This window comes from Equus przewalskii, chromosome 3 (assembly GCF_037783145.1).
Source record: "Equus przewalskii isolate Varuska chromosome 3, EquPr2, whole genome shotgun sequence".
NCBI lineage: Eukaryota > Metazoa > Chordata > Mammalia > Perissodactyla > Equidae > Equus > Equus przewalskii.
In genome coordinates, this window is record NC_091833.1 from 74981534 (window position 1) to 75009408 (window position 27875).

The 27875-nt window shown below is 36.3% G+C and overlaps 1 long non-coding RNA gene across 4 annotated transcripts in view; it reads right to left on the bottom strand.

Moving 5' to 3' along the window:
* The window catches only part of LOC103553798 (uncharacterized), a 168299-nt gene that overhangs the window by 25590 nt on the left and 114834 nt on the right, over positions 1-27875 (bottom strand). For all 4 annotated transcript variants that reach the window (XR_011538191.1, XR_011538189.1, XR_011538190.1 and 1 more), the window contains one exon: positions 21651-21737. This is a non-coding gene — a long non-coding RNA (uncharacterized lncRNA). The remainder of the gene's footprint in view (positions 1-21650; positions 21738-27875) is intronic.

Below are 27875 nucleotides of genomic sequence, written 5' to 3' on the forward strand. Positions count from 1 at the left end.
CCATCAATCAAATTTGCATAAGTGAAGGAATGAAGAAATATGCCCCAAAGAGAATTGTGATGCATGATGTTTCTTCTTTTCCCTGAAATTCTCTGATTTAAACCATGTGGAAATAGTCAGTAGTTTAAGTTTCTTTGACCCTTTGGTTAAATTCAATTTGATTCAGCAAAATTTTAATTAGCACCTACTACATGCCATGTGCTGTTCTAAGCAAACAAATGTTAGCAAGACATGATATCTGTTCTCAAAACCTACAGCAGATGGGTATAAAGGCAATCACAGCGCAATACTGTGGCATGTTTCATAACAAAGGGGTACTTCAAAACCTCAAACTACAGAAATAAGGCAGTAGCTTTCTGTGCTTTGGGAATACAGGGAGGATGCACAAGTGGTATTTAAGTTGCATTTTGAAGGTTATATTCATCAGACAAAAAAAGAAAAGCCAAACAGAAAGAAGAATACAAAAGTGATATGCGCAATGATCAATGGCAAGACGGAATAGCAGCATGCTTAGGAACCTTAAAAGTGGTACAGTGTATCATGTATCCAGCACACTTGCCACATGCCCAGTAGAAGGAGACGTGACTGGTCGGATTGTGTCTAGATAATGATAAATGCCAAAGAAGGAGCATAGATTTTTGTTTTGAAGGTAGCTTTTAAGCATGCAGTGGTAAAGTCAGAAATTTAACAGATGGGGTACAGAAAGACTGACTATAATAGGAAAGCTATTGAAGAAGGAGAAACCATAATAGCTTTTTATAACTAAAACAATGGGGCCTTCAGTTTCCAAAGTAAAAATAAATAAATAATTATAAAATTGATTAGTATTTCATTGTAACAAAATTGTAACATGAAATTCACTGCTTAAAGATGTAAATGTAAGAGTAAGCCAAAGGAATTGAGCTTCCTGTTCATGTAAAGTGATCACTGAAATATTCCCTCATTACCTCAAAAACGCAGTTCTGGCTCTAAAAGCATTGAAGAGCAGTGCAGGATTTTACCGAAATCCCTTGCAAAGGTGGTAGAGGATCAGGAAGAAGGATAAGGAATTAAACTGTACATACACAGCAAAATTTCCTAAAAATCTTTGTAGACATCTTTCTTCTGAGAATTTCTTTTGTCATAGCAGTTACTTATAAGTTTATCTCTTCTCCATTTCTCCCTTCCCACCCCACTCTCCACTATTTCACCCACTTATTACTCCAGCCTTTCCAATATTATTTCTGTCCACAAAGCACTCTATGGATTTTCTAATGGAAATGTTAGTTACTCTCTTGTCTAATTGCTTCCAGGTTTCCTCTGACCTCATTAACAGTGTCAGCAAAAGCCTAGGAGAGGGGCCTACCCAGTGGTGCAGTGGTTAAGTTCGTAAGTTCCGCTTCTCGGCGGCCTGGGGTTCACCAGTTTGGATCCTCCCAGGTGCAGACATGGCACTGCTTGACAAAAGCTGTACTGTAGTAGGCGTCCCACGTATAAAGTAGAGGAAGATGGGCATGGATGTTAGCTCAGGGCCAGTCTTCCTCAGCAAAAAGAGGAGGATTAGCAGTAGTTAGCTCAGGGCTAATCTTCCCCCTCCCCCCACCCAAAAAAAAGCCTAGAAGACTATCAACACAATGAATACTATGTTTAGAAGACAGGAGATGAGGACAGCATTATGAATTCTTTGACTTTCATATTTTCTCCTGTCACTAAAAGACAAAAAAAACAGCAGAAGAAAGTGGAATTTTGAGTCCCTGCTGCTAACTGAGTGTACAAGGAGAAGGTGGATGCACAGGCATTCATGCATACTGCCCTTTGTATGTATAGGAGAGGTCAGTAGAGATGTGGTTAGTGGAAAGCCCACTTGTGTGGATGACAGGAGATTCAAATTCTGTTCCTTTTAAATTTTTGTAATTTTAACTGTCTTGGCCTCAATTTCTTCATTTATAACTTGAGGATCATTATAGAGTATTTTTTAAGAGCTCTTCATGGCAAAATTGCAATTTAAGTATTGACTTTAGTGTCATAAGACCTGGTTTTGAGCTTGTACTCCACGATTATTAATTAGCTGTGTGACATTGACCAAGCCTAGTAATCACTCATGGTGTATTTACTCCACTGGAATATGGGGAGTCAAGCATCCATCTCAAAAAGAAAACAAAATAGTCATAAATTATAAAATGATAAATAAAGTGCTATCCAAACAACATAGGCTCACATTTGAGGAATCAATTCTTTAGGATTCCAAGTTACAAACAACAACAACAACAACAAAAACCCAGTGATAATCTTTTTACAAGATAGTTTTTTAATTCATCCCCCTAGTCACATAGAGACTTCAACTTCAAATGTTCTTGACAGATGAATATCCATTCCCCTTTATGTTACTCTTACTAGGAAAATATTGCTATCTCTTTCAATACTTTAGTCTACTAATATTTAAATCCAGATCATCTTTTTCTGTGCCTACTTGTGACGGAGAACAACGAGTCATCATTCTCTATATAATAACCTTTCATAAGATGTGCTCAATATAAATTACTTTTTTATTATTATTACCAAGCTGCTGCTGTTATAGTCATGGTACTTAAAACAACAGTTATCCACAATTCTCTTATCCCTTCATACAGAGTTCATTTACTGCATTGCCTCCCTTCACTGCTGATTACTTCAAAGGGATGAAGGGAGCACAGGGAGGCTATGTTCCTTGTTAAGACTGAAAAATTAATTGAGTAAATAAAATCAAGGCCGAGAAGAAAGGAACTAACTGCTCCTTATAAATGTTTACTTAGTTTGCCTTGATGCCCATGGGTGATGGTTCTTTATCAAAAGCAAGATATTATTTATGAGACAGTAAGATGTTAAATGCTGAAAGAAAAATAAACAAGCAAACAAAACACTGATCTAATTAGCCTTGGTTAGTGAGAGACCATTTTTCAGCATCCTCTACTGACCACAAACAAATATAATTTGAAAGATGTTTTTGAACTCCTCTCCAGATTTTGGTATCATTTGTGCAATTTCATATGCCATGACTTAGTTTGTGCTGCATTATTCATCTCCTCTCCCTGATTATCTACTCCCTACTCTGTTTTCAAAAGACTTACCAGAATATTTTAGTATTCTAGTTGACATTGACTTCTGCCTTCTAGCAATTTCCATCATGCCTAACAATGCAGCACTTATTTATATAGTATGGTGCACTGCCCTTTGTCAGACACATATGTAAATTATGTTTCTATAACCTTGCCTAAAAATCCTTGATTCAGGAAAGCAGATCTAATACTTGTTTTTGTATTTCTAAAGGCATAGAGGATCTAGCCCAGGATTGGTTATATACCCGATGATCTACAAATGCATGTATTCATTGCTTTCAACCAGAATACCGTATTACCGAATTTCAAGGAATGCTAGTCATATAGCATTCAGTGTGAAAAATATCAGCACTATGAAGATGAGAGTGGTCAACAAGATCAAATGTGATTGAGCAAAATATTGATGGTGCCCCTGGAGTTGTTCACTGCTGGCAGCCATGTGCAGACTACATTAAACATTCTTTGAAACTGCAGATGAATGATAAAGAAATAATCACAGTTTTAAGGAAAATGACAATATAGCAACAGATTCATTTTTAAAAAGAAAATATAGCACCTCCAGCATGATTCAAATGCTCCAGGAACTTAAAGTACCTACATTTATGAAAATAGACTCAACTCAAAATTCAACTAATCTAAGAATACATCACTAACACCCTCTCAATGACAAAATTAACGAATTGTTTCTCTGTGTTCCCTTAACACTTCTATATATTTCTGTTACCGTATTTTACCATCTCTCATGCTAAATTGTATTTGTCCACTTCATCAGTTCGAACATAAGCTTGCCATAATTGCAGCATGTTCAAGCCCATTGGGAACTTAGCTGCATGCTCCAGTAGGAAAGAGAGGTAAGCAGGGTGTTGTCCAATCAAGTCTTGGAAACTGACTCAAATCACTGGCTAACCCCTAAGAGAGAAATCAGCAAAACACAAGCAATTTCTAGGGCTACTCAGGCTTGGTTCCAGCATGCTGCAATGTACTAGGAGGTACCTTCCTTTCAGTTCAATGCAGCAGCAGACAGAGGTTCAGCAGCTAGTATACATAGGGTATTATATAGAGGAGGCACATCTAACCAAATCGTGTAGCTAATGGAAAAGAGGATTAATCGAGAATTCCAGGAAGAGGTGGAACCTACACATTTCTGAAAGGAATAAGACAGGCTAAAGAAGCAAGGACAAGCATTCTAGATAAGAAGCAGAATAAAGACAAAAGAAGCAGGAAACAGCATATATTCAAGGAACTACAAGTACTCAAGAAAGATAAAGAATAAATTTTGGGTTATGGACTACTGAGAAAAAAAAGCTACAGAATAGGCAGAGGACAAATTATCATGGGCTGTGCATGCCATATTAAAAAGCCTCAACCATTATCTTGCAGGTAAAGGAAATCTTCTAAGCAGTTAGAGAAACAGTGACAAGATGTTCTGGTTTATACAAGGGCTTCAGGGGGAAAATGATGAGTCTCTTGCAGGACATATAGAGTCAGTCATCCAACAGGTAGAAATATATTGGAGATCAAAGATTGATGAAAGGGAGAAAGGCAGAGAGACATTTTCCAAGGGTACATACATTTGGGGATATCAGTTTATAGGTGGTAGACATAATTGTGAGACTAGATGAAATCATTAGAAGACTGCGTAGCAGTGCTCCTCAAACTATGCTATATTTTAAAACCAATGTGGGAGTTTAAAACGCACATTTCTAGGTATGCTTAATATCTCAACCCTGCATATTCTGATTCAGTCTTTGGGGTGGTACTATACCATCTGTAGTCTTAAAAATATCTTCAGTTAATTCTGTTGTGCAAAAAGGATTAAGAACCAATGTTTTAATGGTTGAATGAAAGAGGGGAATCTGCTAAGAAAACAGAAATGGTAGAGTCAGAAAGTTTAATGGAAAAAAAAGAGAGTGTAGTATCCCAAAAGATAAAGGAATGGAGAGCTTTAAGGAAATCTAGGTTCAGTTCTGGCTTTGCCACTTATTAATAGCGTGACCAAGCAATTTACATAATCTCTCTGATGCCCAACTTCCTTGTCAGTAAAATGAGGATAATGATAGCACCTCTCTCATAGAGTCACTGTGTGGATTGAATGAGATAATGAATATAAAATGTGTAGTATAATCAAAGCATATAAAAATGCCAGTAAATGTTAGTTCTCATTAATATGAATATTATCATGGATGTTGTGATTATGAGTCTCAAATATTACAGCTGTTGTTTGGACTTGGCAGTTAATAAATTAATGGTGATCTGGGCAAGAGTAATTTTGGAAGGGTGCCAGGAATAAGAGCCATGTTATAGTGCATTCAAGAGTGAAAGAAAGGATAGAAATGAGTGGTAATGATTTTTTCAAGAAGTTTTGGTGATACAGGTAAAAGGGAAATTAGATGATAATTAAAAAGGGATAGATGACATAAGCAGGGTTCTTTTGATGAATGAAAAATACTTGAACATGTTTCTAGCCAAAGAGGAGCCGAGAGTGATTAGATAGGAAAGATACATGAGACAGAGAAAATATTTCGTTTATAGCCCCCGGAAGTTGCTAGATTTAAGAAGATAAAGATCTCAAGTCTGCAGAATCTGAAACTAAGAAAGGAGGTAGAGATGGATATGGCTGTATTTGTGGATATTGTGGAGAATATGGCAAAGTAGAGGAAGACCTCATCTGAAGATATTTTGAAAAGCATTTTATTTTACTAATTTTCATACCTTTTTATTTATCTCTTTTTAAAATACTCTTGTATGCTTTACAAAAATGCCCCATAGGGCTTGAATTTGTTTTTGCCCTTCAGAAATAGGTTAAGTCCTCTTTGCTGTGTTTGCTAGACCAGCTACATTTGTAAGCCATTCCAGCTGCATTAAGTGCAAGATTATCATGTGGAGCATAACTGAAGAATGTAGCAAAGGCTAGTATCCTTGTTAAGAAAAATGGTAAAAAGTCTGGACAGTCCATTTAAAATGATGTATGGTCAGTAGTTGGATCCAGCTAAAGGGCATGAATATTTAGTGGCAACAGTATTCAAAATAGTGTATTTTTTGCTGCAGCAGCAGCAGCAGCTGACAAAAATTCAGATGCAGAAATGAAAAAGGAGAATTACAGTATTGACTGAGATTTTCCTGACTAGGTCAGAAGGAAAGCTAGGGTGACAAGGGACTTGAAGATGTTAGGGAGAGTGTAGCCTAAAAGATTAACCATTAGGTTTAAAATAGACAAGGAAAGAAGAGAAAGCAGAAAGTGGTTGATAGATTCGGTAGGAAATGGAGCATGCAAACAACTCTGAGACCAAGGAGTAAAATTAAGGGCAGCAACAAGAAGGGCCGCTTTGGTCAATATTTAGTCTGCCATCCCCAGATGCATTAGGTATCATGTCTGTAGCAACAAGATGAATTATAGACCCACTGATTGTTGAGATAAAGGTAAAACCTAAAGGACAGAAAGTCTGCTTCACTCTTTCATTGTAGATTTTGCTTTCCCCAAGGTGATCTCTCAACGCACAGGTGAAGCAAGACTTCTCTAGTCCTCCTTCTATTTCCTGATGTGAGAAAAATTCTTTCTTTTCAAAAGATCAGAGTTCCAGAGTGTTTATGCCTAAAACTACTTCCACTAACATGAATTATTTATAAGCTTCTAACATCAACAGTGAATTTTAGAACTCAGCACATTATTGCTTAATTACAAGAAACTCAATAGAAAAGACCCCTCAGTCAAAACTCTTGGGGAAATTTGGAACTTCTTGCTCAAAGCTATCTTAAACCCAATGTAATATTAAGGACTTAAGATTCTTTTGGAATAATAAAATAACCAAGTAGCATATGTATTTATTTCTCCGATAGTTGAATGGACTTTTACCTCAAACATTAATCCTCTTGTGAGGGAATAAAATAGAATAATAAATCACTAGCACAGATATGCTGGATTTGATCAATGTTTCTCTTCAAAAGGAGTAAATAATAGAGCAACACCCATTCTGCAATATTTATGTACCACAGCGTTCTGTCACCATAGTGTGGGGATTGATATGGACTGCTGAGTGGAAGCAAGACCTCCTCTCCCCTACAGAACGCTAAAGCAACAAGTCATCATTTACAGGGCAAATAACACCTCATTCCAGAACAGTGCAATACTTTCTCAGGAAAGAACAGCCCTAATCCTCAACCTCTTCCTCCCATAAGGAGACTAACAGTGGCTTGTTTCATTAATCATTCTAACTGGCAGGAGAAAGCAAACAGCATTTAGAAAGAAACTACTCCATCGTGCGCATTTTACATATGTTTTCTCATATAATCCTTAAGCACAGTTGTGAAATTATAACACCCATTTCCAAAAAGGAGTACTTCAGCATGGAAGTTTAGTATAAATTCTAATGTTACACATGAATCAGGCTAGGTTGGAATGCTGATTCTTCTACTGAATGTCTAGTCCCAAAGTCCATCTATTTGCTGTCTGCTACCCTATGTTTTTTATTAGGAGGAAATACTTGACTCAAAACCCCTCATTCCAAAATCAAGTGAAATTGGCTATTTCTAGTAAATGCTTATTTAAAGAAAACCATTCATGTCTAGTAATAATAAAAAATGAATTAAAATGTTTATGGCCATGCATCACTCAAGAAAATATCAGAACCTTCAGGAACCAGTATGTCTATGAGAAGATCCAAGGACAGAGTATGTGTATGTTATAAAGCCCCTAGTTTCCCCAGGTGATTTTGATTGTGTTAGTCCCCCTCCCTCCTCTGTGGATGACAGGAGCTGAAAAATCGCTTTTCAAATGAGTTAGATGGAGCATTGTTAAAACGGTTGTCCCTTCTCCAAGCAGGATAGTGAGTGAAGCAGGCTTCACTTCATAGTGAGGCAAAGTTGAAAATAATGGGAGATGAAGAACAGTGAGCTCACAGCAGTTCAAGAGCACGAGGCTGGGAGGTCATCAAAAATGAGGCTAATGTCACCCAACATAAGCATGGCGAGACATCTGTTATCCTTCCCAGACCTCCAGCTCCTCATCTATAGAATAAGGAGTTGGATGAGATGATCTCAGAGCTCTTTCCAACGGATACGAATCTTTGAGGAACGATGCCAGAGGTTTTTTATGGTTTAACAAGTTAGAAAATGCTGCAAACTGCTTCTCTTCCTAGACCCACAACGCAGAGTAGTATCTTAAAGACCCATTCAATTTTGTTTAGCCTCATTTTTTCCAAGTATATGTATGTTCCTCTACTCTAGAGGAATATCTATTAATACCTAAATAAGTAAATTATCTGTAGAACACAGTTTAGAACAAGCTAACCTAGAAAATAAGAATAGACGTAGAAAATATCAAGAAAGACGTGTATATTTTGGATATTATGGTAAATAAGAGTGGAGTGATGAGGCGGTGACTTGGATAGCATAAAACGACAATTTCATAGAGTAATGGTGGCGCTGAGGAACAGTGTTTGGGTCAAAGTTTGAGACTCAAATGCCTACATGGCCTGGAAGTAAATGTGCATAAATGAAGAAGAGAAAAATATAAGATGGTAAAAAGGAACTGACAGTCCACCTGAGACACAGAGAAGGAACAAGGAATAGTGCAGACTTTAGTGAAGTGGATAATGTAAAGTTTTATTTAAGAGGATGGCTACTGCTAATCTCCAGTCACTATTGCCACATGGGAATTCAGGTGCTCTGCTATCAGTGTTCCAATTTCAAAGAAAAGCTGGAAATTCTTGTTTTTAATTAAAAATTCCCACATTTTTTGATATTAGAAAGCAACTCAAGTGAAAACACTGTGCTTTCCATTACTTTGGAAGCCAAAAACCTACAGACCGGAAGACACGTCCTTAAGTCATCTTTGGCACATGAGCCGCCTGCCTGTGGTGACTGCCTGAGCAACCAAACAAGCATGTTGAGCACAAACCGTGTGAATCACAGTGAGCAAGCACAAGTGAGAGAAGGAGCAATCTTTAAGGGAGACTTCATGGTGAGTTGATATTACTTGCCCCCAAAAAAGAAATTTCAACTAAGGTTAATGGAAGTAAAGGCTATGATGCAGGGTTTGCTTGCAGAGGTTCCACAAAGCTCAGGGGGAGAAACTTGTAATGAGCCTGAGAGACAGTCAAAGTTGTAGTGAGATTAACAGGAAGGGAATGAAATGGAAGGGAATAAAGTTTGAAATAAAGGAGCCACAGAAAAGGAAACATCAATGTTTCCTTCATGAGTGAACATGCAGAGTACCCACGTAAGTGAGTCGTTTACCAAAGGTTGTGTACCTTGTAATGGCAGAGTTAGGGGATGACGCTCAAGTCTTCCAAACTCCATTCTGGTCCCTTTATGTCAAACTACGATGCTTTTATTATCTTAAAACTATACTTTTACCATAAATTTATTATAGATATATTTGAATAGATGTTCCTTTTGGTAATACTTTTGTCACCTTTCCCCAGACCATAAAAATGATATAATAGAATGTCCTTTAAAGCCAACCGCAGGCAGCCAATACTATACATGATAGGATACTAAAATGAGATCCATCAAGTAATTAGATTTTTCTCTCAACACAGTTCATGTAATTCTGAATTCCAAATCAAGATTTAATAAAGAATATAATAAAGCATGACATGACAAGTCCAGTTAACTCTCTTAGGATTTTTTAAAAACTTATTCCATATGCATTGCTACATAGAAGAATAGACACAGAGCAGAAGAGAGGTTGAGGAATTCTCATAAACATTCCGTAGTAGACATTTCCAAATGTGATTGTATAAAAGTCACTTGTGGACCTTTTATTAAAAATTGGTTATGGGGCCTAACTCCAGATATTCTGATTCATTACGGATTGGTTGGGTTCTAGAAATGCATATCTTTATAAAACTTCATTTTCTGAGTTGTGGTAAAAATATATAACACAAAATTTACCAGGTTAACCATTTTTAAGTGTACTGTTCAGTAGCATTAAGTACATTCACATTGCTGCGCAACCACCATCACCATCCATCTCCAGAACTTTTTCATCTTCCCCAATTGAAATTCCATACCTATTAAACAAAAACTCTTGTACTCTACCCTACTCTTATGGGCAACCAAGACTCTACTTTCTGTCTATATGAATTTGACTATTCTAGGTGTCTGACATAAATGGAGTCATACAATATGTGCCCTTTTGTAACTGGCTTATTTCACTTCATATAATGCCATCAAGATCCATCCATGTTGTAGCAGGTGTCAGAATTTCCTTATATTTTAAGACTAAATAATATTCTGTTGTATGTATACACCACATTTGTTTATCCATGCACTCACCAATGGACATTAGGTTGCTTCTACCTTTTGGCTATTATGAGTAATGTTGCTGTAAACATTGGGATACATATATCTGTTTGAGCTCCTGCTTTCAATTCTTTGGGATTTATATCCAGAAGTGGAATTTCTGGATCATATGGTAATTCTATGTATAATTTTTTGAGAAATAACCATATTATTTTCCACAGTGACTAAATCATTTATATTCCTACCAGCAATGCACAAGGATTTCAATCTCTCCACACTCTCACTAACACTGTTATTTTGTTTTGTTTTGTTGTTTTCTGGGGTTTTTTTTTGTTTTTTTTTTGGCCTTCCTAATGCGTGTGAAGTGGTATTTTACCATGGTTTTGATTTGCATTTTCCTAATGCCCAGTGATACTGAGCAACTTTTCATGTGCTTACTGGTCATTCGTATACCTTCTTTAGAGAAATGTCTAGTCAAGTCCTTTGCCCATTTCTAATCAGGTCATTTGTTTTTTGTTATTATTGTTGCTGTAGAGTTGCAGGACTTCTTTATATATTTTGGATATTAATCCCTTATCAGATGATTTGGAAATATTTTTACCCATTCTGTGACTTGCCCTTTCACTCTGTTGATAGGATCCTTTGATACACAGAAGTTTTTAATTTTGATGAAGTCTAACTTATCTATTTTTTTCTTTGCTGGTTGTGCTTTTGGTATCATAGCCAAGGAATCATTTTCCCCTATTCTTTTTTTTAAGAGTTTTATAGTTTAGGCTCTTACATTTAGGCCTTTCATTCATTTTGAGTTAATTTTTGTATAATGTGTAAGATAAGGATCAGACTTCACTTTTTTTGCCTGTGGATATCCAGTTTTCCCAGCATCACTTGTTCAAAAGACTATCCTTTCCCCATTAAACGATCTTGGCACTCTTGTCAGAAGTAATTTGACTGTATATTCAAAAGTGTTCCTGGGAGTTCTATTCATTGGTCTATGTTTCTGTCTTTATACCAGTACCACACTGTTTTGATTATCATAGCTTTGTAGTAAGTTTTGAATCAGGAAGAGCTTTGTTATTTTTCAAGATTGTTTTGACTATTTGGAATCCCTCGAGATTCCATAAGAAACTTAGGATGGGTTTTTCTATTTCTACAAAAAATGTCATTGGGATTTTGATAGGGATTGCATGGAATCTGTAGATCACTTTGGGTAGTATTAACATCTTAACAATATTAAGTCTTTCAATCAATGAACACAGAATGTCCTTTATTTTGTATCTTCCTTAAATTCATTCAGCAACATTTTGTAATTTTCAGTGTACAAGTCTTTCATCTTCTTGGTCAAGTTTACTCATAAGCATTTTATTCTTTTTTTTTTTTTTTCGAGGAAGATTAGCCCTGAGCTAACATCTGCTGCCAATCCTCCTCTTTTTGCTAAGGAAGATTAGCCCTGACCTAACATCTGTGCCCATCTTCCTCCACTTTATATGTGGGACGCCTGCCACAGTATGGCTTGATAAGCAATGCATGGGTCCTGGCAAACCCCAGGCCACCGAAGCAGAACATACAAACCTAACCACTACACCACTGGGTCGGCCCCTGTATCTTATTCTTTTTGATGTTATTTTAAATCAGATTGTTTTCTTAATTTCCATTTTGGATTATTCATTGTTAATATGTAGAAACAACTGATTTTTGCATGTTGATTTTGTGTCCTATAACTCTGCTAAATTTGTTTCCCAGTTCTATAGTTGTTTTGTGAAATTTTTAGGGTTTTTTTTTACATATGAGATCATGTCTTCTGTAAAGAGGGATTATTTTACTTCTTCCTTTTCAATTTCAATACCTTTTATTTCTTCTTTCCTTATTGCTCTGGCTAGGACTTTCATTACTGTGTTGTATCTGTGTGTTTGTTTGTTGTTGTAGTTGTTGTTTTAATCTTATATTTATAGGTGAGGTCATATGGTGTTTGATGTTCTCCCTTTGACTTATTTTGCCTAGCATAATACCCTTAAGATCCATTCATTTTTCCACAAATGGCAAGATTTCATCTTTTTTTATGGCTGAGTAGTATTCCATTGTATATATATACCACATCTTCTTTATCCATTTGTCCCTTGATGGGCACTTAAGTTGTTTCCAAGTCTTGGCTACTGTGAATAATGCTACTATGAACATAAGGGAGCATATATCTTTACTCATTCATCTTTTCATGTTCTTTGGATAAATACCCAGCAGTGGAATAGCTACATCAAGTGATAGCTCCATTCTTAATTTTTTGAAGAATCTCTGTACTGTTTCCATAGTGACTGCATCAGTTTGCATTCCCACCAGCAGTATATGAGAGTTCCCTTTTCTCCACATCCTCTCCAACATTTGCTATGTCTAGTCTTATTAATTATAGCCATTCTGCCAGGTGTGAGGTGACATCTCATTGTAGTTTTGATTTGCGTTTCCCTAATAATTAGTGATGTTGAACATCTTTTCATGTGCCTGTTGGCTATCTGTATATCTTCTTTGGAAAAATGTCTGTTCAGATCTTTTGCCCATTTTTTAGTTGGGTTGTTTTTTTCTTGTTGAGGTGTATGAGTTCTTTATATATTTTGAATACTAACCTTTATCAGATGTATGATTTGCAAATATCTTCTCCAAATTGTTAGGTTGTCTTTTCATTTTGTTGATGGTTTCCTTTGCTGTGCAGAAGCTTTTTAGTTTTATGTAGTCTCATTTGTTTATTTTTCTATTGTTTCCCTTGCTTTGTCAGAACTGGTATTTGAAAATATGCTTCTAAGACCCATGTCAAAGAGTGTACTGCCAATATTTTCTTCTAGAAGTTTTATGGTTTCAGGTATTACATTCAAGTCTTTAATACATTTGAGTTGATTTTTGTGTATGGTGTGAGATAATGGTTTACTCTCATTCTTTTGTATGTGGCTGTCCAGTTTTCCCAGCATCATTTATAGAAGAAACTTTCCTTTCCCTATTGTATGTTCTTGGCTCCCTTGTTGATAATAGCTGTCCATGGACGTGTGGGTTTATTTCTGGGCTTTTGATTCTGTTCCATTGATCTGTGTGTCTGTTTTTGTGTTATTACCATGCTATTTTCATTACTATTGCTTTGTAGTATATTTTGAAAGCAGGGAGTTTAATGCCTCCAGCTTTGTCCTTTATTCTCAGAATTCCTTTGGCACTTCAGAGTCTTTATTTGTTCCATATAAATTTTATGATACTTTGTTTTATTTCTGTGAAAAATGTCCTTGGAACTTTGACAGGGATTGCATTGAACCTGTAGATTGCTTTAGCAAGTACAGACATTTTACCATGTTCATTCTTCCAATCCAAGAGCAGCGACTATGTTTCCATTTCTTTGTGTCTTCTATTTCTTTCAACAATCTTACACAGTTTTCAGTGTACAAGTCTTTCACCTCTTTGTTTAAATTTGTTCCTATTTTATTCTTTTTGTTGCAATTGTAAATGGGATTGTAGTCTTAGTTTCTCTTTCTGCTATTTTATTGTTAGGGAATAGAAACAAAACAGATTTCTGTATGTTGATTTTGTATTCTGTGACTTTACTGTATTCATTTCTTATTTCTAAAAGCTTTTTAGTGGATTCTTCAAGTTTTTTCTATATAAAATCATATCATCTGCAAATAGTAACAGTTTCACTTCTTCCTTTCCAATTTGGATCCCTTTGATCTCTTTTCCTTGCCTAATTTCTCTGGCTACGATTTCCAATACTGTGTTAAGTAGGAGTGGTGAAAGCGAGCATCCTTGACTAGCTCCTGTTTTTAGAGAGATATCTTTCAGTTTTTCTCCATTGAGTATGCTATTAGCTGTGGGTTTGGCATATATGGGCTTTATTATGTAGAGGTATTTTCCTTCTATACCCATTTTATTCAGAGTTTTTATCATAAATTGATGTTATATGTTGTCAAAATCTTTCCCTGCATCTATTGCAGTGATCATGTGATTTTCATTCTTCATTTCATTAATGTGGTGAATTGCGTTGATTGATTTGTCAATGTTGAACCATCCCTGCATCCCTGGAATAAATCCCAGGGATCATGGTGTATGATGTTGTTAATATATCGTTGTATTTGATTTGCTAGTATATGGTTGAGGATTTTTTCATCAATGTTCCTCAGTGATATTGGCTTGCAATTTTCTTTTTTTGTGTTGTCCTTGTCAAGTATTGGCATCAGGGTAATATTGGCCTCATAGAAAGAGTTAGGAAGCCTCCCCTCCTCCCCAATGTTTTGGAAGTGTTTGACAAGGATAGGATTAAGTCATCTTTAAATGTTTGGTAGAATTCACCAGGGAAGCCATCTGGTCCTGGACTTCTATTTTGGGGGAGGTTTTTGATTACTGTTTCGATATCTTTACTGGTGATTGGTTTATTCAGATTCTCTATTTTTTCTTGATTCAGTTTTGGAAGGTTGTATGATTCTAAGAATTTACCAATTTCTTCTAGATTATCCAATATGTTGGCATAGATTTTCATAAGTATTCTCATAATCTTTTGTATTTCTGAGGGGTTCATTGTAATTTCTCCTCTTTCATTTCTGATTTTACTTATTTGAGCCTTCTATCTTATTTTCTTGGTGAGTCTGACTAAATGTTTGTCAATTTTGTTTTATCTTTTCAAAGAATCTGCTCTTGGTTTCATTGAATTTTTTCTATTTTTTTTTTGTCTCTATTTCATTTATTTCTGCTCTAATTTTTATCATTCCCTTCCTTCTACTGATTTTGGGCTTTGTTTGTTCTTTTTCTGATTCCTTTAGGTGCACTGTTAGTTTATTTACTTAAGATTTTTCTTGTTTCTTGAGGTGGGCTTGCAATAAACTTTCCTCTTAGAATTGCTTTTGCTGTATCCCATAAATTTTAGCATGTCATATTTTCATTTTCATTTGTCTCCATGTATTTTTTTATTTCTCCTGTGATTTCTTCATTCACCGAGTAGTTGTTCAGTAGCATTTTTGTTTAATCTCCACATATTTGTGGCTTAACCAATTTTCTTCCTGTAGTTGATTTCTAGTTTCATACTGTTGTGGTCAGAAAAGATGCTTGGTACTATTTCAATCGTCTTAAGTTTATTGAGACTTGTTTTGTGGCCTAATATGTGATCCACCCTGGAGAACATTCCATGTGCATTCAAAAAGATTGTATATTCCTGGTTTTTACATAGAATGTTCTGTATATATCTGCTAAGTCCATCTTGTCTAATGTGCCATTTAAGGCCAATGTTTCTTTATGGATCCTCTGTTCGGATTGATGTAAGTGGAGTGTTAAAGTCCCCTACTATTATTGTGTTACTGTCTATTTCTCCTTTTATGTCTGTTAATAATTGCTTTGTATATTTAGGTGTTTCTATGTTGGGTGTGTAGATATTTGCAAGTATTATATCCTGTTGTTGGATTGTTCCCTTTATCATTGTGTAGTGCCTTTCTTTGTCTCTTCTTATAATTTTTGGTTTAGTCTCTGTGTGATACAAGTATTGCTACTCCAGCTTGTTTTCCTTTTCATTTGCATGGAGTATTTTTCCTTCACTTTCTGTTTGTGAGTATCTTTAGGTCTGAAGTGTGTCTCTTGGCTGCAGCATATATATGGGCCCTGTTTTTTGTCCAATCAGGCACTCTACGTCTTTTGATTGGAGCATTTAGTCCTTTGACATTTAAAGTAGCTATTGATAAGTATGTACTTAGTGTCATTTTGTTACTTTTTTTCCAGGTGTTTGAGTAGTTCTTCTCTGTTCCTTTCTTCCTATCTTGCTCTCTTCCCTTGTGCTTTGGTGGCTTTCTTTAGTATTATGTTCAGGTTCCTTTCTCTTAACTGTTTGTGTATTTATTCCAGGTTTCTGGTTTGTGATTACCATGAGGTTCATATATAATAAGCTACATTTATAGCAATCTATATCACGTTGATGGCCTCTTAATTTTTACCTCTTGCTAAAAGCTCTACTCTTTTACTACCCTCTTCCCACATATGTTTTTGATATCATATTTAACCTCTTCTTTGTGCATGTGAATCCATTACCCTCTTATCTTGGAAATAGATAATTTTAGTGCTTTTCTCTTTTGAACTTCATATTAGCTCATATGTGGTTGGTCTGCTACCTTTACTGTATATTTTTCTTTACCAATGATTTTATTGTTGCTGAATTTTAAAAATAATTTTCTTATTCCTATTTGTAGTCTTTCCTTTTCCACTTAAATAATTTCCTTTAGCATTTCTTATAAGCCTGGTTTATTGGTCATAAACTCCTTTAATTTTTGCTTGTCTGGAAAACTCTTTGTCTTTCCTTCCATTCTGAATGATAACCTTGCCAGTTAGAATATTCTTGGCTGTAGGTTTTTTCCTTTCAGCACTTTAAATATATCATGCCACTTCCTTCTAGCCTGAAAGCTTTCTGCTGAGAAGTCAGCAGATAGCCTTATGGGGTTTCCTTCGTATGTAACTTGTTGCCTTTCTCCTGTGGCTTTTAGGATTCTGTATCTTTAATTCTTGACATTTTAATTGTAATATGCCTTGGTGTGGGCCTCTTTGGGTTCATCTTGTTTGGTGTTCTCTGTGCTTCCTGTACCTGGATGTCTGTTTCCTTCCTTAGGTTAGGAAGGTTTCCAGCTTTTATTTCTTTCACTAGATTCTCTGCCCCTTTGTCTCTCTCTTCTCTTTCTATAATACTGATGTTTGTGCACTTGATGTTGTCCCAGAGGTCACTTAGACTGTCCTCATTCTCTTTCTTTTTTTCATTTTTTTGTTCAGCTTGGGTGATTTCCTCTAGTCTTCCATCTAGCTCACTGATCCGTTATTCTGTCTCATCTACTCTGGTATTGAGTCCCTTTAGTGAATTTTTCATTTCCATTATAGTATTCTTCAGTTCTGGTTGCTTCTTTCTTATATTTTCCAATGCTTTGTTTAAGTTCTCACTGTATTTATCTATTCTTCTCACGAGATCAGTGAGGATCCTTATGACTATTAGTATGTATTCTTTATCAGGTAGACTATTTATCTGTTTCATTTAGTTCTTTTTTGAGGATTTGTCCAATTCTCTTGTTTGGATCTTATTCCCTTGTCTCTTCATTTTACCTCTTTCTCTGTACTTATATTTGTGTATTAGGTGGATAAGCAATATCTCCCAATCTTAGAGAACTAGCCTTATTTAAGAGATGTCTACGAGGTCCAGCAGTGTGCTTCCCTATTGTCACCAGTTGCAAATGTTCCAGCAGTCTTCTCTGTGTTGGCTATGTGTGTCCTTCTGTTGCAGTAGGGCTGGTCTTGCTGCAGGTGCATGGGGAAGCTAGCCTGGCCCCTGGCCAACTGGCTGTAATATTCATCTGCATGCAGCTGCTATGGTCCCTTCAACCACTTTATTGGGCAGGGGGAGCCCCAGCACAGTTGGCTGCAAGGTCTAATAGCACATCCCTACTGCAGTTTTTCTGTTAAGTGAGTGGGCCACAAATGTGCCTGGTTGCTAGGCCCAGGGACATACACTTGCACTAGGCCTCTGGCCTGCAAACCTGGAGCTCTCTCAGTAGTGCAGCTGGGTGGGGCTGGCCCCAGGCATGGCAGCACACAATTTTTCAGGCATTGGAAGGTAGGACCAGTCCCTTATGTGTCTATTGAAAAGCACAAGTCTTCTGTGACTAAGGAGCCCCGCCACTCACAGGCCCACACACCCCATCAATGCAGTCCTGCCTTGTGTGCATGCCCTGCCCACTGAAGTGGACCCACTCACCATGCAGCAGAGCCCCTACACCCTGCCCATGCTGGCCAACAAATTGCCCAAGGGTTTGCTTTTGAGTGGGGCCAGTCCCTAGGAGGCACTGCCTGCTCTGGCTGAGCTGGATTAAATTGGTGCTCTAGTGGGTGGGAGAGACCCCTGCACTAACAGACCAGAGGGAGAACATCTGTGTCAGCACACCTCTGCTAGGTCACAATAATGTCTACCACCAATGTCTCAGTCCCTGGGGAGGTGATCCCAGACACCTCCTGCCTTTCTGAGATGTGCCCAGAGCCTAACAAGTGAGTCTCATTTCACCAAAGGACTGTGCACTTTTCATTCTGGTGATTTTAGGTTGCTTTCTGAAATGGGTGAATTTGTGCATGGGCCTTTTAAGAGCAGGCTTTTGTTTCTCTTATGTTCAATAGCTTTTATGGGGGTATTCCCCATTGTTGTTAGTAGCCAGCAAAGCCAGATATTATGACACTTATCTTGGTTGTGCTGAGTTCAAAAGCTGTTTATTGTGGTAATGATCTCCCACTCAGATCCCCCACTCCTCCAGGGAAAGTTTCATATCTTAAGATTGTTCCTGGCCATGAAGTGCCAGAGCTAGAATGTGGCTTTTATCTCTCAAAAGGAATTTCTGCCTCTTCCACCTCAGTCAGTACTGTCCTTTGTTGTGGTGGTTCTTTTTATCCAGTTTCCAGTTCTCTCTAAGGGGTAATTTCTCCAAGGGTAATTGTAAATTTGTTGTGTCTATGGGAGTAGGAGTTCAGAGTCTTCCTGCATCGCCATTTTCCCAGTAATCTCTTCCAGTTCCATGTTGAATATAAGTAGCAAAGATGACCATCTTTGTCTACTTCCTGGTCTTAGAGCAAAAGCTTTCAGTCTTTCACCATTGAGTATGATGTTATCTATGAGTTTTTCATATGTGACCTTTATTGTGTTGAGGTAGTTTTCTTCTACTCCTAATTTTTTTGTTTTATCATGAAAGGATATTCAATTTTGTCAAATGATTTTTCTACATCAATTGAAATGATGCATGGTTTTTTTCCCCTTCATCCTGTTACTATGGCATATTATACTTATTGGTGTTTGTATGTTGAAGCATCTTGCATTCCAGGAATGAATCCCAATTGGTTATGGCATATAATCCTTCTAATATCCTGTTGAATTCAGTTTGCTAGTATTTTGTTGATGATTTTTGCATCAATGTTCATAAGGGGTATTGGCTATAGTTTTATTTTCTTGTAGTGTCTTTATCTGGCTTAGATATTAGGGTAATATTGGCCTCATATAATGAATTAGGACTAAAATTGCACTTTAACTTAAATTCATCTGTTGATCCTGATGTTCAACTCTTGTGGAAAACCATTGCTCTATTGCCAGATACAATATTTTTATATTACTTGAAATTCTTTCAAAGTAAGTTTTAACAATAGATATTTTCTACATTGTTAAGAAAATCCTCCTTATACTTGTATAAGTTTTACAATTTATGAAGCAATTTCCCAAAAGTTTGACCTTCCAGTAATTACACAAAAAAGATAAAGCATTTATTAGACTCCCATTTTACAGATCAGGAAATGTTGATACAAAAAATTAGTTTAAATTTTGCTACAAATGGTAGAGCTGGGGGAAGAATCTAGGACTGAATTATGATATAATAACCATTAAATAATATGGCCTTATAAAAAATAGCTGAGGTAGGAGAAAAATGTAGATTGAAATTATAAAATACAACTGAAATCATATGGCATTTTAATTGTGATGATAAATATAAAGTTTACAAACTTGCCTTGTAGTAAAAAACATCATGGATTTTATATAGCACCTTAAAATAGCAAATAGAGTTTTAAGTTGATTATTTTCTAAAGTATTATCTGAAGTTAGCTTTTAAACAGTGATTTCTATTTCTGGTTGGGTTCCCTGAGGTACAGACTCTGAGAAGGATTTCTATGTGCATGATGTTAAAGGACGAAGACTAGAAGGAAAGAAAATATAATCAATAATCAGACAGGCAGAGAAGTTGAGCTGTTGTTATGGACTGAATTTCTGAATCCCCCCAATATTCATATGTTGAAGCTCTAACCCCCAATGTGATCATATTTGCAGATGGAGACTTTGGGAAGTAAATAGATTTAGGTGAGGTCACAAGGGTGGGGCCCCCATGATTGGGTTAGTATCTTAAAAAAAGAGAAAGGGAGACCAGAGTGCTCTCTCTCCACCATGTGAGGGACAGTGACAAGGCAGCTGTGTGCAAGCCAGTAAGAGAGTTCTTACCAGGAATTGAATCTGCCAGCACCTTAATCCTGAACTTCCCATCCTCTAGAACTCTGAGAAATAAATATCTTATGTTTAAGTCACCCAGTCTATGTGTATTTCACTATTGCAGCCCACGCTAATGAAGACAATTGCGAAGAGGGTCTAACAACCTCGAGCAGTCTCACAGCGAGTTTTAGAGTTAGAATGGCCCTGCAGAATTCCTAGTTGGGCTAAGATAGCCAGGTCTTTATAGTCCCTGCAAGTTTGAGTACTGATGTGAGCTGCAGCGGGAAGGGACACGACATTGCAAGAGCCAGCTCTCTGCAGCTGAGAAAATCATTTGCTCACTAAAAGGATCTGCCTAGTGTGTCAGACTGCTCTATTCAATGAGCTTTTCCCAGGATTTATTCAGCAGTATTTTCCTGTCTCTCTATCACCTATAAGTTCTACACTAGCACACTTTAAAACTGAATCCTCTACTTTTTGTTGAACATTAAAAGTTCTATATAGGTAAGATTTTACAACTTTATAGGCTATGTCTTGGCAAAATGCCCTTATGTTCATTATCTTAAGAGACGTTATTTCCTGTTCCTGATGTCAATGAGAAAAAAGAAGCTTCATTGTCTTACAAGTCTTTTCTTAAAATAAACTGAACCACATGTGGTTTGTCAGGCTTTAAATGCTGTTTTCTAGAAATTGAGTTTTTATGTATTTGATAACATGGGATATATACATCAAAAACATGAACTTTTCTTGTAAAAAGAGAAAACCATGATGTTTCCATTATCTAAGGAATTAGTTGGTGAGATTTCAAAGCAGCCGTAAAGATTGTTTTGCCCCCACAAAATATCCACACATGTATTTATTTTTTCTTTTATTTTTCCCTTGCATGTTTTCTTGTACTCTTTCAGCAAATACTCATCTATTATTTCCTATATATTAGATACTATACTACATATTAAGGTCATAAATGACTCAATCATATAGTCTCTTCTCTTAAAGAGCTCACAATCAAGTTGAGGAAATATACATGAAAACAAAAATATGCAGTGCAGAGTATGATACATTGATGTAGAAATAGTGATATGAGAGAGAAAATTAACCAATAAGACCCAATAATATAGTTAGAGACCTACACAAACCATGGAATTGCTGTGTCAGAATAAATCCTAAAGGACTTAATGCCAATGGTTGCACTAACCAACCATTTGATACTTGAGTCCCCTCTATAATCTCCTCACTCGTAAACAGTCCAGCTTATGTTGATGACTTTCGTTGACAAGCAATTCTAATCCCTTCTTTGGCTAGCTTTAACATTAAAACAAAAATTGAGAAGAAAAAAATATTACCATGGGATCTGTCTGTTCAAAGTTGATGTTCATTAGCCCTTTTTTATCTTCTGGAGAGTGAATATAGTCTCTTCTCCTCATGTCAGCCTTTAAGTACAAAAAAAAAGCAATGATTATTTGGTTTGTTTATCTCCTTCAAAATGCAAAACATCATAGGATAGGAATTAAGACTTTATTTTTTATACTCAATAGAAACTTGTAGAAGGATAGAGAGAAAGCAAATGTTGGAGAGAACGCTTGCCTAATTCAAACACATAAAGAATAAATGTGCAGTGAGAAAATAATAAAATTAAACTAATGGGATCATCAACTATGATAGATAAAGAATTTTCAAACTTTTAAGAAAATACCAATTCCTCAATAAATAAAAATAATGAATGAATGGTAATTCATAAAAGAAGAAATATAAGAGTAAATACTCATACAGAAAAAAATGTTATTCTCACCTGCTAAAAGAAGTGACATTAAAACAACATAAGGAACTATTTTACAAGTGTTAAACTAGTAAGTTTTCCTTGTGTACCTGGCTATTTTTAAAATGCTAATTCTCAGTGCTGACACAGTTCAAGTGAAATAAGCACTAAGTGGAATTTTAAATTAGTAAATTGGTATTTTAAAATATTTGTACTTTGAAATAAAAATATTAGCTATATGTAATAGTTATTCAGCACTTCCTATTGCAGAGCCCTCTGTGAGATTTGTATATGGCATCTCATATAAATTCCACATAAGCCCCACAAAGATGTTTTCATATTACCCTCATTTTATAGATGAGATGAGATTTCTCAAGATCATAGCATATTGTAAGTGACGGAACCGGGGCTGATATCCAGGGCTAACATCAATTCACTGTCCATGTGAACCAGCCTCCAGGAGATAATGCCACCGAAGGGGGGCAAAAATAGTAGTCAAATGAACAAAAGATATTAATCATAGTGTTATATATAATAAAAAAGTAACGGAATATGTAAAAATGAGAGAGTATGTACATACAAAAGAACATCTAGCTTTTAGTCATTATTATGGGGATAATGTAGAAATGAGAAAAGTCGGGAGTTAAAAGCAGAATGCAAATGGTGTGTACATTGACTACAACTGTATAAATGTATGTTAGCAGGTGGAAAAAGGAAGTTAATATGTAAAATGAAAATAGCTATGTTACGGATGACTTTGTTGAAATTTTTATTTTATGTCTAATATAGTATCTTTCCAAGAGTGCTACTTTTTTTTTTGCTTTAAATTTGTCTCATCAACTTACACATATCTTTGGGGTAGGTGTGCATATAAGCCATGTTACTCTTGTGTATCTTCTTAATATTGTGTGATTGATTTGGAAGGAGAGGAGACACAGCCAAGAAGAAAGCATAGAGAAAAGGAAATGAAGAGGAAAGACTTAAACCTCATTTTCTGATTTTACTATGAAGAGTATCGACTAAAAACATATATAGAATTATGTGTGACTACTTTTTGATTGTTTTTTTTTTTTTTTTTTTTTTTTTTAAAGATTTTATTTTTTCCTTTTTCTCCCCAAAGCCCCCTGGTACATAGTTGTATATTCTTCGTTGTGGGTCCTTCCAGCTGTGGCATGTGGGACGCCGCCTCAGCGTGGTTCGATGAGCAGTGCCATGTCCGCACCCAGGACTCGAACCAACGAAACACTGGGCCACCTGCAGCAGAGCGCGCGAACTTAACCACTCGGCCACGGGGCCAGCCCCTACTTTTTGATTGTTTTAACCAAAAAGTTAGTTTGGTCTCAAGTGTAAATCAATCTTTGAGTTGCTCGATGAGAAAGCCATTCAAAATTTTTATGATTTTATATAAAATCCTCTGGCAATTTTGCCTGATTTCCTATTCTAAAGAGATAATAGAGGCAGAAGAAAACATCTAGCAACATTTTGCACTGAACTGTAAAATATGCAAAATTTCAATATGGTGGCATTCTGAAGCAATTGAGCATGTGTAAGCAGCAGCCGCTTGGCTGCTCTTGCCATTCTACCATAGATTAGGCCGACAAGGACACAATGGACCTCAACTGATTGTGGCAGTTTATTACTTAGGTAGTGTAAGCTATGTCAATGTAGTTTCAGCTTCCCAAATTCCATAGGATGACACCACAATGGAGGGGTCAGATGAGAGATGTCACAGTGGTTGGTTGCCCTGTTATGGGAGAGTGTTGACTCATGGCAGCTTACAGCAAGTTAGGACTGCCCCCCAAGACAGAGAGGCAGATGGGAAAGGCAAGTGAAAGCTCCTTAGAGGATGTCTATCTTGCCATTTTCTGGTGAGATCATAAGGCCTCCCACCAAGACTTGGGTCCAACTGATATTGAACCTTGCCTTCATGGCCAATGTAGAAATGTGCAAAGTCACCAAGTGGCCAGGGCACCAGGTAGAGCCATTCCTTTATAGGAATAACAATCTAAAGGCTTTTGAACTGGGATGAAGTTCTCACAAGTGTGTTCTCTGTGCAGTTTATGCTTTATGGAAGTGGCAAGAACAAAATGAGGGAGAGAAACATAGGAAATTTTTATTAAATGTAGATGTTTGGATAGACGTCAAATTTACTGCATTCATTAAAACTCAGTGTTATTTTCTTTTTATTGATTTCACCACAGTTAAGGGGGAAAACTGAAAAACACTTAAAGTCCAAAAGAAATAGGACTTACCAGAATAGGTCATTAAAAATCTATATATGAAAGTCATGAACCTATGACAATTTATAGTTCTAACTCAAATGATAGGTTAGAGAATTAAATCAGTGCTTCTCAAACTTTAAAGTGCATATGAATCACCTGGGAATTTAATTAAACACACATTCAGATGGAGTAGGCCTGGGGGGGGTTCTAAGATTTTGCCTAAGAAGTTCCCAGATAAAGAAGCTTACATATTGAAGGTAGTGACTGATAATTACATGATTAACATCTTTTGTTTATCTCTAACAGGTTTTAAAAAAAATATTTATTAATGCAAGTTTTAATAGTAAAGTTTTTCTTACACTTATTTTTCATCAATGGTCTACAGTCATGATGAAAATAGTTTATTGCCGCATCAAATTGATGTCTATTTATAAGAGCATAGATAACTGGGTGTAAGTGCTATGGGTGTATCCAACTTGGAGGCGGGGTTGACAGAGCATGTAAAATGGTAAAGAAACAGTCTCTGATATCAGGAAGGCTACAATCTACTTGGAGAAAAAAGACACTGACAAATAATTACAATACAATGTATTTTATTGAAAACATCAATAGACAGCTAGAAGGAGTTAACATGTGAGATGAGTATTTGACACCACTGCTACCTTGTCCATGTCTGGCTGGACCAGGAGCCCAATACCCTAGCCAAGGGCCGTCATCGACAGACCAGATCTGTGGGACAACAGCAAACTCAGAGATGACTCGATATAACGCATTTTTCTAAAAGGAACATTCTGTGTTGAATTGTGATGGAAACTCCATTTTCGGCGCTTTGACTGCAGTGCTTCAGAGAGGGTGACAAAAGCAGAAGGAGCAGGAAAGATCAATAGCAGAGTACAGCTGAGTTGCAGTCACAGCAGAGACATGCATGCAGGGGACAAGGAACACTCACTCCTGAGGTAATGATGAAATGACAGAATTGAGAAAACAGTGATTCTCAAAATTGATTGCACATTAGAATCACTCAGGGAGCTTTTCAAAATCCCAATGCCTTGGCTGAACCCCGGCCAGAATCTCTGGAGATAGCAGATTTCAGTGTTTGTAAAAAAGTTCCTTAGGTGATTTCCAAAGTACAGCCAAGGTGGAGAGTCACTTATACTGGATCTACTGTGAATTACTAGATCAGCTGCCGAATCTTAGAAAACAAGGAGCCGTTGTTCTAGTTCTCCTTGACGCTTGGATATGGAGTTGTGACTGGGTTGTCCGGGTTACCGTGTATCACTGGTTCTCAAGCTTTAGCTCTCATCAGAATCACCTGGAGGGCTTGTTAAAATACAGATTGCTAGGTGCCTTCTCCAGAGTTTTTATTTAGTAGGTAGGGGGTAGGACCTGAAAATCTGCATTTCTGACAAGTTTCCAAGTGATGCTAATGCTCCTGATCTTTGGACCACACTTTGAGAACCACTGCCTTATATTCTAGAAGAATTAAGAGATTGGGAGAGAGTGAAAAAGAGAAGGAGAGAGGGGAAGGAGAGAAACAACTTCTAACATAGGCATTGGAAATAATCTGAATAAATATATTTTTGTGCAAGATGGTTGATATATCCACAGAATTCAAGAAGTTCGTTGTGACTGTAGTAAAGGGAAGAAAGTGAAGAGGGAAGGAAATGGGACTGGTACGGTGGGCTGTGAAAGCCAAACCAAGAATGTGAATTTCATCCTATAAGGTATGGAATGGTAATTAACTTGACCAAAGGCAGGAATTAGCAAGGTGATTCTGGGCTTAGTACGTTACTGATTAATACAAAGATCAAATTGATCCTTATCTTTTCCCCCTCAAAATCCAAAATACACATTTATTGAGATATTTTTCACAAGAAACATTTTGGAAACAAAGTAAAAGACACGTGTATACTATTCTCAAATGCTGTATTTTGAAAATGAGAGATGTGAAATAATCAACGAAAAGTTTTAAGTATTTAGAAAACAATATTAAAATTACTTTTCAAGATAATTGAAATTTCTGCTTCCAAATATTACAAAACTGTTTCTTAATGATGTTTTGAAACTAGAATTTCTGTTCAAGTTTTTTTTGAGACTATGTACATATGGCTCTACATATCTATTGACATTTATTCAATATTAATTTCTGCTTTGCTCTGAAGAGATTTCAAATGTATTCTATTATTCACTAATTTTAGGCATAGGTTCTTAATTAAAAAATACCTTTGTGGAGAATTTTTACTGTAAAGTAGCTCTATTTTCATCTTTGCTAGTACATTGACACATAGATGAATTCATCTTTCTTGATATATTTCATTTATTTTATTGGTTTAGCTTGCATAAAGCCTTAAAAATAGTAATCACTCAGTTTCAACCTCAGTTTTATCTGTCTTCGTTCTATTGTTCAATACATCAGTTTTATCAACTGTGACTGTGTCAGCAATAGTTTATGCAAAAGTCTAATGCTGGAAGTGGAAAGACAAAAATGTTATCTTCTCATTCATAGTCAGTCTTGAAAGTTTGCATATTCATTTGTGTTTGAGTTTATTTATCAAGTTATCTAGCCCTCAGATACAGTAAAAATATAAGCTATAGATCACACAATTTATTTTTAGGGAGTTTTAGTAATGATATTTGATGAATCAAAAAAGGTGTCACAATTTTCTTCCATTTTAGTGCTACTTTTTTCAGTGATTAGTGTGTCTGTGTATTTGGTCTTGAACAATGGTCTCAAAACTTGTGCTGTTCTTTGAGAATCATTTTCCAAGCCAGAGTGCTGTATATAAACATGATATAAGTTAAGACTCCGGAAGTCCCCAAACACTCACAATTGATCACTTCCCTTGGTATCAGCAAGAAGATCTAAGAGTCCCTTAGCTTTGGACAATCACTTTGGTTGGCTGCTTTATCTTCTTGTTTACTTGTCCTCAAAAGTGATTCTGCCAACCATGGTACACTTAGATTATACGATACAATTTGCTCAAAAATATTTTTTTAAAAAGCAATCCTGGTCACAGACAAGTTGGAATTACAATGGAAAAAATATATACCCAGCTTGTGGAAACTTGCTCATCCCTGAAATGCAGCTTTGATAAGAAGCCAGAAGTTGAGTGTCAGCTCATATCAGAAATTCAGACCTAAGAAGGGGATGCCTGGGCTGGCTCCAGGGACCTAAGAAGTTCTGGGGGAAGATGATTCCAAAAGCATTTTGAGTGGTTTCAAATCATTTTAGATTCCATTAGGAACTTACAATTCTACATTTCACTAGGATTTTTCAGTAATTAAAATAAGGACTAAAGTCAAATATAAATATAAGTGTAATTATATAAAAGGAGAGATGCTTTGGATTCATGACTAAAAAATGATATCACAAAAAAGCCTAGAAATTTGTGTTCACATGTAGTGTTCTTTTCTAATCTGATGAGATTTGGGGAGAAGAATTTAAGGATCTCACAACAAGTTCCTTAGCAAAATGATACTAACTAGATGATTTATTTTAATTTAGACATTCTAAGATTTGGCATAATAACACACAGCATCATAAATTAGTAACAGAATGTAGTATATTTGAAGAAGAAGAAAGTATGTAG